Raw genomic sequence first — 14628 nt, forward strand, 5'->3', positions numbered from 1 at the left:
GGTAGCAAAATAAAAATCTGCAAATAACTTCAGAAATTTCTTTAAAATGTGAGACAAGGATCAGCCCTGTGTATAATCTTCCATACACAAACTGCAGCTGAAGTTCCATGATTTTCTTTCAGAATGCGAATAGCTTGTTCCTACCGAATTGTCTATTTTTATATGCAAAGATTTTTCATAATACAAAACAAATTTGCTTAGTCTCTGTCCATGCTATAAACATACCACAAGTCATGTAACCCAAATATAAGCTGGCAAAGCATGGTAAGAAAATATTTATTAAAAAAAGAAGCAATAAACTTTCTCTAAACCAGGAATATCATTATGTTCCAAAGCTTTTGTTTTATCTTAGGAAAAGTAGGAAATTTTCATTTGACATAGGATTATTTTTAGCTAATATTGTGTATTTTGTTCAGCAAGTGCCTTGAACAGGATGGCGAGTATCCATAATACAGTTCTTAGGTATGCCTTCATTCTTATTTTGTTTTGTTGTAGGTCAAAAGCTGGAGATATATTAATTACTTAACTGACCTCTTAATTAACAGTGATCTCAGTGATTTCAAGCTGTTTCAGGGCAACTGAAAAGTAGAATGTAGTGTCAGTCTGTGCAAGTGTCTGTGTGTTGCCCATCTTCATCTGTGCAGAAAAGGGAGAAGACTCCTCTTCTCTGAAAATGAAAGAGATTGTGCTCAGTAGGGAATGGTATATATATGTGCTTGTGTGACTGACAACAAGGATGGGTCAGAGCATGAGATGAAGGCAATTTAGGGTTTTCTACTCCCCTGCAGAAAAATGTCTTCTTGTCTACCAGACTATTCCGTTCCATTACCTTGGTAGGACAAAACCTCTCTTCCTCTATGCATAGAGTTTGGATGAGGTAGATGACAGAAAAAAATGGTTGGTAAATTTTTTCAATTATTCTCTTTTTTTTTTTCCTCAATTATTCTTTAACTTCAGTAGAATCATGTGCTATGCAAACTATTTCCACATTATGTACAATCAGACTTAGGTAATACGTTGCAATTCATTTGGAGATGGCTGTAAAAATCTGAAGACAATATTAAGCTGGACATATTTTCCCCATACCTCATTTAAAAAAAAAAAAACAACAAACCAACAAAACAAAAAAACCCAAGAGATATTTCTTTGAAATTTAATAAATTGTGTTTTATTACTCTGTGGCAATATTGAAACCTTGCATTCAAATCAGTCAAATATAGAAATACTAAAATCCACAATAGACTCTTTGTCATGTCCTTTCCCTCTTGAGCCTATTCAAGCAATCATAGAGGCATAGCATATCTCTCAAGCTGGAAGGGACCCATGAAGATCATTGAGTCCAACTCCCTGCTACTCTCAGACCTAGCTAGAACTAAACCCTGTGACTGGCAGCATCATCCAGATGCTGCTTGAGCTCTGGCAGGCTTGATGCTGTGACCACCCATCCAGTGAACAACCTTTTCCTTCATTCCAGTCTGAACTTTGATGCAGCTTCATTCTTCTCCCTTGTGTCCTATTTCTGGTCACCAGAGCAGAGCTCACCACCTTTCCTCCACTGTCCCCCTTCAAGATATTGCAGACTGCCCTCAATCATCTCTTCTCCAAGCTGAACAAGACAAATTATCAGGGAATTCCATGGATTGGGGAAGAGTGGAACACAGATCAAAGAGTGTGGGACTCATTGCATGTTATGTTTCCAGTATTAGGGACCTCTTTGAAATGTTTGCTTTCCTGAGACTTGGAAGTTTGACTATTAAGGGTATTTCTGATGGAACACAGTATATTTTAATAAAATTGCTGACCAATCTGAATTCACTCAAATACTACAACTGTTACAGCATAGAATTCTTCAGTCCAAAATGACTTATATCAAAAACATAAGTAAAAAAACTCTGGCTTGTACAGTTCTTTCTTATCTACATGAATTTGAAATATTGTTATACATATCTCTGACTCATCCCACTTTGTTAAAAGCTCCATTACATGCAGCACCTCTGGGAATAAGAGCCTTTATCATAAATGAAAGAAACCATAAGCCAGGGTGTCCTCATAATAGTTATAATGTGTCAGAGCATGCTGCTCCCTTAAAGGCTCACATTTCATTGCTTACATATTGTCATTATTGTAATTCAGCTGATTTATTGCTACTGACACTGTTGTCATGGTTACCTTAATATTTTTTTCATGCCAAATCAAATACTAACAAAGATAATTCCTTTTATTTGCTGTACAAAAAAAGAGAGGATATACATTATTGAAGGTGGGGGGGGGGAGTTTTAGATACTAAAAATAGAGAAGCAGCTAATTAAGTTTGCATAGTAATTTACATACCAATTCTTAACAATTGATTAATGGAAGTATCTTATTCAAGACATTCTCAATGACCAAGCTCCAAAACTCTCCTGCAATTAAACAGTGTCAGCAGTATATACTGAATGTTCCACATCCACTCCTTTTACTGTTTCTCTGTGAAAATGCACACAATTTTATTTTTCCTGCCCTGTTTTGACAAAAGCTACAAAGCTCTCAATTTCCGAGAATAATTTACAAACTGCTTTATTGTGTGAGCTCTGTATTAGCTGGAGAAAAATACCCTGTGTCCAGCTATTATCTATTTATATTGAGAAAGGGCTCCAGGATATGTTGAATGGAGACCTCTGTGGACAGCAAAATGTAAGGACAAGTTCTTCAGAATTAAAGTTTTTCATCATGAAAATTGAGGCCTACATGGAAATACTCTGAATTTGAGATTCCACTCCCTTTATTATGAAAGTTTCATGCTTGAAATAGTTGTGCTGGTTTTTCTGGACAAAACCTGACAATATCTGCAGTAATTGTTGCTAAGCAGAGAAGGATACTCAAGAGGCATAAACTTAGCAACAAATATGTTCTTAGATTTCTTTTGGAATTTATTACAGGAACCTGTTCTAAAATTAAATATTTTAAACTTGCAATTAATGTCTTTTCCCTGACTCACCTTTCTGTCTCATATGAAATCACTGTGCCACTGAGGAGTCATCTTGAACATCAACTGTCAGGTCTCCAGATGACCTTCTTATTTCTTTTTGCTTTTGTTTAAATTACAGGAGAAAAAGATGTGTGTATTTAATGACTCCGTTCATTCTCAAATGCCTTCCACCATTTTTCAGGGAAAATGCCATTGCAGCACACTTAAGAAATGTTCCTACTGTTCATTGAGAACTTATAAAACTGGTAATTAGATGAAGGCTAACCTCTTCAACCTTGTATTTGCAAATTTTGTCCTAATTAAAAGGAAGGTAGTTTCTAGTGCCACTGTCACTTGAGATGTCGCAGGGCTTGAAGAACAGGAGTATGAAATTATCTACATTCTAATATTAAGGTAAAGACCAGAGCACTCTATTCTGCTTCTGTACTGGAGAAAATAATTAGTTGTAAAGATTTGCTCAATGATCTTACATTATTTAAAGTAATCTTTATTAATTTTTTTCAAGTTTAAGATTTCTTCAGAGACTAAGCCAAGCAATTAATTGTGTGAGCTGTAGGTGTTTTGAAACAGCCTCTTGCTTCTCAGAGTAAATAAAGAGTTTACAGACATCATCCAGGATGTATATAATCAGGCTGCAGAGGCTGATTGAATCTGCAGGACTTACTTGAGATGGGTCCCATAAAGCACAGTGGTTTTCTCCTGTCAGAGTGTAAGTATAGAAATATTCTTGAAAATACATGCAGGGTTTTTTACATGAACAATTACATGAACAATTGGACCTTTTACAAGGTGTCGAAAATAGGTTAAGATTCATTAATTTTGAGATATTATCTGTAACATTGCTTTGTGTAATTTGATTTGGTATTTGTTTCTATAAGTAACTACTTAACACTTTGCTGGTTAAAACATTTCTAGAAATTGCAGAAGGCTGGCTTTACTTTCATTGTGTAGCAGCTGGTGCTAAATTGGATTGGTAAGCTTTAGACAGAAAATTTTACCAATACTGAATATTCTATTTTTTCCTCTAATATAGTTATTTCTTCCAAACAAATGATAGAAATTTGGAATTTTTTCCTTCTTCTATGCAAAACAAAATCAGAGCTATCTTTTCCTTGGAGACACTGAGAAAAAGTGGCAGATTCTGAATATTGTCAGTTATGTTGCCTGTACAGTCACACCTTCAGGGACAGGAGTGATACAATGCCCAGTGAGGCACAGATTCACAGTGACATTTTTCAAAACATGTACTGGCTTTTAAGGGATATTCACGTTGTCTTAAATCAACACCTGAAGTTATGGGTGGCATTTTTGCTCAGATGCAGCATTTCATTGGCAGTTATGGGGAGGAGTTTTCTTTATGTGCGTTTTCCTATGTGTAATACAAAAAAAAAATTTTTTTCTCTATTACTATTCAGAGAAATATAACTGAATATTTCATTCATTTTGAAAAGAAATAGGAAAAAAGGTTTTCAGAATGCATTAGGTTTCTTTCTCTTTGTACTAGTAATCTTAGTGATCATGTCTAATAGCAATTCTGATGTTCAACTTTTATTTCCTGTGTGCATCACTTTTTTCATTAAGCATAAGATATTAATCCTGGAAAGATATACCCAACCTCAGGCAAAACTTTCATGTTGCTATTTTGACACAGAGGTCTTCTTAGCTATTTTAAGAAAATGATGTGTTCAGAAGTTGAACTTGATAATTTTCTCAGCATAGTATGTTTTTAATCAGTGAGCAACCCAATGGTGTATTTATTCTTTTTTTCAGCCTTCAAACAGTAGCCAGAGGGTGACCTTAGGTAGGTACATGTGTTAGGAGTCTGAGTGTCATTTTAGATGGTGTTTAGATGTTTATATCATATATCATATACATCTATCAGCTTGTGAGTAATTTGTTATAATAACTGCAAAAACTGTGAAGTCAGTACTTTGCTCTGTGTTCAGTGGTGCAGCTTTGATCTCAAAGCAATCCACCTAACACTGCATGCCTGACTAGCTCAGTTCTACAGAGATGCTGTTATTTATGTATGAAAACTGTGTTGGCAGTTAGAGAAGACATCCATTAGAGACAGTTACATTGTTTAGTGAAGTCATGTATGTTTTCATTTACTTTTGTTTCATTTAGTCAGAAAACGACAGTGGAACTGCACTAATTCAAAATTACATATCATCAGCCACATCTATATTATATACATACACATATAGATATATTTACTGAATATGGATATATAGATGCTGATATACTGAAAACTACATTAAAAGGTAATTTATTTCACAATATAACTTATAAGAAACTATATTGGTCAGCAATAAACCTTTCTTCCAACCACTTTTTTTTGCATAGGCATGGGTAGGCATGTTAGAAAATATTTTGTTGTTCTTGCATTCCTGATTGTATCCTAATCATATTGTGGCACTACAAGATTATCTCTGACATCTTAAAAATATATACTTGGTGAGATTAAAATGATTGTAGCCTCTGCTCATTTCTCTGCAAGCTTTCTTCTCTTTCAAAGACAAGTTGTAAAACAGCAGGTTGGATATGAAATGTTCTCCTCAATGAGACTCGCTTCCCGCAAAGGTGCTGCAGAGTTGCCTCAATTTGATCACATTTTAAACACACTGAATTTTGCATAAATTTCCTTTGTTTATCCAGATCTTGATCAATACAAATTGTTAGTCTGTACCTGAGTTTCTGCAGCCAGCTCTTGACAGCTGACTTGGGGACAATCTGGAAAGTTGAATCATTGTCTTTTACAGAGAGGGCAGTAAGGCTTCTCGATAGATTTATAATCAGTCAAGCTAATTCATAAAATATCATGCTGCTTTTAACTTTAAAAAGTTTTGCCTGCATCTGGGACCAAGTGCACAAGGAAGAAGCTCACTGGCTCTTCTAAGCTGCGGACAAATTTTAGTTTCAAATATTTTGAAATTTCTTTACACACATTATACATTATCTATTTTTTTGTTGCTATGACAACTGTGCAAGAATATACACTTTGGCACTTGGCTGCTTACACAGTCTCTTAGTTCAGAATAATCATTAATATGCTAATGTGTCTGTTGGTTTTCAAATTTACAAGTTAACTTTTCTTATATTTCTTCAACAAGTATATTTTCAGGCGAAAGAACTATATCCTTTTATCCTACATTGATTTATTTAGGAAAAAATGTTTAAAAGAGGCTTGTTTGGAACAGTTTTCATAACAATAAGTTGTTATGATGTGGGGAAGTATTTATTTCCATTAACACACATAACAGAAAACCATAATAGTCCTTGATGACAAAAATTAACAGGACACAATTTTTTTCATTGTAAAATAAAATGGTACAAAAAGAAAATATTTTCTTTTTTCTTTGACTTTATAAACCTGCTCAGAATTATAAACACTACCCTACTTTTGAATATTTCTTGCATATATTATGATTTTCCTTTCCTTTCTCATTTTTTTTGCCAGGTATACTATACATTCTCTGAAGGGAGTGAATAGTAATCGTTTCATGTAGGACACTTCTAGAAGCTGAGAAGCAGGAGACAAGTGTTGAAGATCAAGGAGGAAAAGGACAGGAAAGCAGTTTTCCTCATCTGGAAATGGTTGAATGACATGTTTCCATGAATATTATTATTTCATTTTGCATTGAATGATTCCAAGTTTGGACATCAGGAGTTCAAAGTAGGACAAAGAATTGCACAGACTTCATAGATCTGGTCTTTTGTGAGATAGTGCCCTAATGAAAAAGCAAATACATTGTGACTGAGGGCAGTACACAGGGAAAAAAACCCACTTTAAATATAGCTTAGAACACTTGAAAAGATGTTATTTCGCAGTAATTTGAAACCCAGGCACTTCCCCTAATAGTTGGCTGTTCAGATTTGAGAAACTGATAAAGAGTAATTTATTGACTAATAAAGTTTTTGCTTTTTCTGCTCCAGTCCATACACTGAAGTGATATATCCCAAATTATGGACTTTATTCAGCTTTCATCCCACAGAACAGCTCTTTGGACAGACTACACTGTTTTTCTATCAGGTCCCTGCTCAGGATCTTTGCCTAATGAGATCTGTGTAGTACTCAGGTATAATGTTGTTTTTCTTGTGATCTTGATTCGGGCAAATATTCAAATGGAATAGATTAAAAAATATTTGAAGAATACAATACCTAGTCTTAATGGTTTTTACTTGTAGGCTTGTGAGACTGGTAAGTTAAAGGATTTATCTTAGTCAGGTATTGGTTTGTTTTCTTTGCTTATATCTGGGAGAGCAATGGGCCTGGCAGCAACACTCAGACTAATTGATCTGAAGGTCATAGAATTTCTTTGGAATCCTGATTCTCCGTCCACTTTGCACTAGCATTAATGTAAGCACATATAGTCCAAAGTATCAAAAGAATTGCCTTATGCCTTCATTTCCTTAAGTGTTGTATATTCATGCGAAAACAAAGGGCACAGAAATTAATATTTCTTAAACACAGATGCAACAAAAAACGGGTACTTTTATCTAAAGCTTCATTCATATTTGACTAAAACTATTGATATACATACTAAGTAGTCTATGTTCTCCCATTTCCCCAGCATTTTCCCTGAATGCAAATGTACCTCAAACATCTTGGCTACAGAAATTTGTAGTTATACTTTTTGAGTTTACCCATGTCAAGCTATTTCTTTCCCAAACACCAGACCTAAAAATAAAAAGATCTGGGATACTGTTCTACAAGTTAAAATTGAAAAATGCAATAAATTTGCATTTAGATAAAATTTTCTGGATATGTTGAAAAACATAAACAAGCAATGTAGTGACTTACACAAATATAATGGAACTTCTGCTAAAAGCATATAATTATTTACTTTAGTTAAGGAATGTGTAGTAAGGAATGTGTATATCAATACCACAATTAAAATTTTCATGACAATTCCTCCCTTCCCACTTTTGATAATCAAGAATATGGTGGGAATGTCATCTGAAAAAATTAAGTGTTCTGATTGGTAAATTCTGAAACTTGAGTATGTCTGTCAATAAAAGTCAAGTTATTAAAAATTAGTAATTATTAACATGTTTTAAATCATAATTTAACTGTGAATAAATTAAGAAATCAGTTATCAGGAGATAGTGCTGAATCAAGATTACCTTAAATAATTTAGCGTCATTAAGTAGAAAAAGACACTGATTAGTATCTCCAAGGAAGACATCATTAGCAGGTGATAATTAGTGTGTCTGTGGAAATGTAGGCTGTCATCTCCCACCTACATTACATTAGTAAAGGAAGCTTTGCCTGCAGCTACAGTCGTCCTTTATCTGCATGCTCTCGGAAGGAGAATCTTTGAGCAGGCTGCCACCTCTGATCTTTCAGCTGTTCATTTCCTTGGTGTTTAAAAGGTATGGAGATATTGTGCAACTAACATGCCACCAATTTACAGAAGTAGTGTTTCTATATGCCACATACTAATTTGGAAAATTTCCAGTTTTGTTGAACCTCAGATATGCTTGCATTTTAACAGAATCACAGAATTAGCTAGATTGGAAAAGACCTTTGAGATCCTTGAATTCAACCTATGACCTAACACCACCTTGTCAATGATGATATGAGCAATATAGCTAAACTAATTAATATTCAAAGTGCAAATGTTATAAACTGAATTTATATGTATCACTGTAGACAGAGTGATAAAAAGCCTTTGTCAAAGATAGGAGTGACTCTATATTTTGTAGTGTTTGACTTTTGGGCAGTGAAATTCAGGGGAAATTGGAAAAATTTTACAAACTCAGCAGGATCTGAGATTTATATTTCCTTACACCTGGATTGTAGATCATTTTATTGCTGGTCAGAGGTGCAACCAAGGGCTGAGATTTAAAACAAAATTAATTTCATCCAAGATGCATCAATTTTGGGATAGCTTACTTTGGAGACACATTTTAAGTCTATAAATGAGAAGTTATTTCCCAATATGAGTAATGTTTGAAGGCCAAACTTCTGAAGGTATTTGGTTAATCCTCAACACGGCTGAATGTATTTTGTAAACAACAAGAGTATACAGACCTCTGGTTTAAGTGGTCACACAAGACATTATGTGAACTGGGACTCTGGATTCTGACAGTTTTGAAAATCCAGACACAAATTTTATGATTTCAGTAGATGATTTCTATAAAATTAATTTATATCACAAGAAATAGGCCACCCTCCTATCTTTATTTTTATAGTAAAATTGATATGATGGCTACATTTATACCTAAGAAATTTTAGGAGCTTCTAATATGTTGGTATTTTAGGGTGCTTGGGAGGAAAAAAGGCTAGAGAGGAATAATTTTTTTTTATTTTATGCAGCCCCAAATATTTGAAGCTGCATATCAGTAAAAATGTTTGCTTACCCACAAATATGGCTATGAAATATGAAGTTTTGCTTCAGCAAGCAGTCTTGAACAATGCAGATAAAATCTGAAGTGCTTAGGCACAGATATAGAGATGCATCAAGACTGAGGGACTGTGTCTCCAGGGCACAAGGGGAAATACACATCTTCTTGTGACATCTGTCCCAGAGATCCAGCATCTGCCCCCATATGACAGCAATCCCTTTGAAATAACTTTGAGCCGTCCTCACACATTAAATAGTCATTAGATGAAGTTCTTAAAAAACCATGAGATGGAATACAGTAATAACCAGTGTCAGATTTTCATTTCTTCTTTCATGCTTCTAGGGTTTAATTTAATTTTTAGCTATGAGCAACTCGAAGATTATCCCATAATTGCCCAACATCAGTTGAGTAGCTCTGTGTAGTCTTTTAAAGCAGCTGGGATTCTGAAAGGTTTGACTCTGCTTTTGACTAATATATTTGCCTGCATGAGGCCATCCAGTGGACTTGATTTTTCCCTGTTCATTTTAATAAAATTACACAAATTAAAATCATATTAAAGTGAAAGAAGAAATGGGGAAAGATTTTTATGTATTTCTTTGACAAACGTACTTGCATAGAATCTTTACTGGGAATGACCAAAATTAGCAATATTCGGGTTCTCACATGTTGCTGGCATAACAGTGCCACGCTTCTGAGGAGAGGTGGGGAAAGCTCTCAGGACTAAATGCTATGTATCTTCCTTCAGCAGTCTGGGTGTGCCAAAGAGGCCGTGTCAAGAGACTGGCTGGATTTTTGAGGCTTTATCCTCTCCTCAGGGAGAAAGATGGGGGAAGACAGACCAGTTTGTCAACAGGGAGGTCCTCTGACTAGCTGGAGGGGCAGAAGGCAGTGACCATGTTCAGTAGATCTGCCCTATCCCAAAGCTCTGTCCTAGAATAATAGCCCTGGCTTCAAATAGGTAACTGTTTTCAGATCAACATAGGTTTGCATATCTAAGACAAATGATATTAAAGCAAAAGAGTTAAAACCTAAATTGTCACTATTTTTTATGATGTTGAGCATAAATATTTTTATAATCTCTGCATAATTTCTCCAGTCCTCATTTAATGAAAAATAGAAGGATTGCAAAGTGATTACACTGCTGTAAGCAATTTAAAATTATGACTTTGTTAGTAGAATTACTTTTTTTCTCTGTCATTATAATTTGGCTGTAAATTACATTTTAGTTGCTATTATTTTAGGTTAAACTTTTTAATTTCTATTTAGAATTTTTTAGTTTAAATAAAAAAAAAGTTCTTGCTTGCCCTTTATATAACAAAATATATTTGATTTCTTTCAAGTATTTTTTTAATAATAAACATTTTAGCATCCAGACTGTGCCTTTGTAGTCTGTCTGGTGGGTAGTCCAAACCCAAAGTCTTTCAATAAATGTTCTGATAACTTGTGGAGCATAACACAAGCTTGTAATTAAATCATGATGTACAAATGCCACACGTAAGTTGGGGCAATTCCTGACATCAGTACAGACTGGGGGGATGAACAGACTGGGAGGAGTTCTGAGGAGAAGGACTTGAGGGTGTTGGTGGATGAGAGGCTGGAGCTGACCCAGCAATGTGCACTCCCAGCCCAGAAAGCTGATTGAATCCTGGGCTGCATCCAAAATGTGGATGAATTGTGACCAGCAGGGCCAGGGAGGGGATTCTGCTCTGTTGAGACCCCACCTAGAATGCTGCATCCAACTCTGGGGTCCCCAACATGAAAAGAACATAAACCTGTTGAAGCAATTCCAGAGGAGGGCTGCCAAGTTGATTAGAAATGGAGCACCTCTCTGAAGGAAAGGCTAAGAGAGCTGGGATTGTTAAGCCTGGAGAAGAGAAAACTTTGAGGCGACCCAATGGCAACCTTCAGGTACAGGAAGGGAGACTACAAGAAGGACGATGATGATTTATGAGGGCGTGTGTGTATATATATGGCTTCAAACTGAAAAAGTGAAGGTTTAGATTAGATACCAGGAAGAAATTGTTTATTGTGAGGGTGGTGAGGCACTGGAACAAGCTGCCCAGAGAAGCTGTGGATGACACATTCCTGAAAGTGTTCAAGATCAGGTTGGATGAGTCTCTGAGCAACTTGGTGTAGTAGAAGGTATCCCTGCCCATGGCAGCAGGGTTAGAGCTAGATCATCTTTAAGGCCCCTTCTAACCAAGCCATTCTATGACTTTATGAAACATCCCCATGTATAAACTCCTTGTCAGTTTCTGCATTATGTGCAATTAGTTTAATACTTAGATATAACTGGAATATACCAAGGGTATATATGTACACATCAAGGAGAGATATTCAGACTTTGAGTGGCAACTAGATACTGGCAGAGTAAATGACAGTGCAGTGAGTTGAAGCCTCAGTTTGAAAAACGAGCTGCTTCCAGGATGAAAGAAAATAATTGCTTTGCTTTCCTAGTAACTGTAAAGCTTTCTGTGAGAGGGGCTCTTGATTCCCTTGCTGGTCACTACTGAGTAGTCTGAATGGTCTGACCAAGTGTAGTGACAACCTCTTGGGCTGTTAGACCCAAGATTTTTCTAACATATTTAATTTGAAGACTTTTTAAATTGCCTATCTCATATCTACCTGTCTGTCAACCTCTATCTCCTTGTGCTTTTACAGTATTTTCAGCTTGGTTATATTTTAGATCATGCTTACTTGGGCTCTCTATGCTATGAAGAAACATATTTACTGAAAAGTAATTTAACAAGAATTCATTACTTGGATTAAATTTTTGTTTTTATTTTTTAGTTTTAGTTTTAGTTTTAATTTGAATTTTAATTTATTTTTATTTTTACTTTTATTTTTATTTTCTTAAAGACTTGTGTCTCATAAGCAAATTCCTTCTTGAGCATGTTCATACTATAGTGTAAATACACTGTGACGCCTCTGACAGTAAAACATTACTTGTTGGAATTTAATTTCAAGTGTTTCCAAGTGTAAATCCAAGGAAACAGAATGTGCTTAAGTTAAATGTATGGCACAGTGTATTAGCATTCACTAACATTTAGTTCTTAAAATTTGTTACCGTCATAGTGTATTTATTGGCGAGAAATGGGGGGCTTTAGCCACCATGGCTAAACAGAAAGTACAGGATTACACAGTTAAAGAATTAAAAGAATCCCTCAAAAAGCTAAATTGAAGTCCAAATGAAAAAAGCAGAAATCATCAGGAACCATTAGAGATTAAATGCAAATATATAAAGCATGACAGAAAGAGTTTGGAGAGTCACTTAGGAAAAGCATCAAAAACTTGTAATAAATCCCTTTTACAGATGCAGTAGAGCATGGTGCTTTCAAGAAGGCCTTTAGGGATAAAAAAAAAAAGAAGTTCAGAGAAGATAAGGCTATAACAATGATACAAGATAATTTTTTCCATCCATCTATGAAGGATGTTGAGTTTGTTGGAGCTCCTCCCCATGTGTGGATGCCCCTCAAATTTAGAGCACAGGTAGGACAAACAGGAACAGAGCAAATGGCCCATAGCAATAGGAACAAACTGGCAGGCTGAGCTGGTTCCCAGTAAAGAACTCTACAGGATATCAAGGATCAAGTAGTCAGACCACTCATTTTGCTAAGCAATCTTTTAATTGTTGTTCTTCAGTATCAAAAGCTTGAAATTAGTTGAAATGTGACACCGTTTTTTAAGTAGGATTCCAGAAATCTGGAGGAAGATGAACACATCTGAGGAAGTTCTGACTGATAAAATGTCAGGCAAAAGTCACTGCAGATATGACCCTAAAAATGAATAGAAATATATGCTTGAAGGACAAAGATGCTATTCTCAGTGACTTGGGAAAAGCAATCATGCAATTTCTAAATCAAAAATAAAGTACTAAATGTACTTTTAAGGCTTGCTCTCCTAATGAAGGAATTTTTCAGTCTTTGAGCTAGTTTAAAGATAAGAATACCTACATGACACCCATTCATTGTAGATGCTGACCTATGACACCAATGAAAACAAAATGTATACAAGATTCTGTTTTCTAAAAGAAGGCCTATTGCATTATTTCTCTTCTTCCTGTTCCATGCATATTCATCACTAAATATCTGTGTTTGATGAAGAATTGAAATATGCTTTTTATATACAGGTTTGTAAAATGTATGCACATACAGACATGGAAAGCGTGAACTATTTCTGCAGTGGTTGCACTACAACTGTTAAAATAAAACCATCTTTTCTTTCCTTTGTGAGTTCCTTGGCTTCTGTTTTCATGGGACTATGCAGCATATTTGTGACTCATCACAAGGTTTTCTTTAAAGTAGCCTGGGGTGCCTATTGTTCTAATAATAGGCATAGTGGTATTTTAAGATTCATTGACTTTAACACATTTGACAGAGTGGCTTATCTAATGGCTGTAGTAGGTGAGAGCAACCAAAGCATATTCCATTTTTCATAAATTTCCACCAAAGATGATCTTGGAATTTTTGCTAAAGGAGAGGTGAAAAAGATAAGGAAAGTTCTCCATATAATTAAGAAGAAAATTAAAGAGGAGCTAACTCAGTTTCTTTGATTTATTTCTTATCCTGGCCTTCGGCTAGGGTTAATAATTTATATTTCTCCAAAATATGGAAGCCTCAGCTAGAAAATTTACCTTGTACTAAACAGAAAACTGAAATAAATTATATTCCTGCCCCTGAAAACTCTCCAGTACACGTGTGGCAAAGTTTAATCAAGCATCCTGATTTGGGTTAATGCAGATGTTAAGGTGTTAGGTAACCTCAACTTAACATTAAAGTTCAGCATAACATTATACTGCATAATAACTCAATCCTTTAGCTTCCCTCTTTCATGCAGTATTTCATAGTTCAGTGTAAATAATTTTTCACTGAATACTTGGTTATAAAACAAGGTTAAAAAACAAGCTGTCATTCTAGAATCAGATTTTAAGTAAATAGATGAATAATTTTATAACAGCAGAAGCCTCTTTTAATTCTAGCTAGTCTGGAATGAAATGCCTTCTAGACTGCAATCTGTGCATTCTTGATCAGAAGAAATAAAGACAAATACCTTTTAGAACTTTTTAAATTTTTCAACCTACTTCTAGACCATAAACATGGTGCTAAACCATATTGTATCCAAGAGAACATCCTAATTAAAAAGTCTTGATCTGTGACGTATGTTTTTCAGACAATAAGGCCTTTCAGATTAATGGAATCATTTTAGTTGGGAAAGACCTCTGAGATCATCAAGTCCAAATTTTGACTGATCACCATCTTTTCAACTAGACCACAGCACTAAATGGCCAGTCGTTTCTTTAACACCTCCAG

The sequence above is a fragment of the Agelaius tricolor genome, unplaced genomic scaffold (assembly GCF_023055355.1).
Source record: "Agelaius tricolor isolate 1412-34295 unplaced genomic scaffold, bAgeTri1.0.p SCAF_8, whole genome shotgun sequence".
NCBI classification, from domain to species: domain Eukaryota; kingdom Metazoa; phylum Chordata; class Aves; order Passeriformes; family Icteridae; genus Agelaius; species Agelaius tricolor.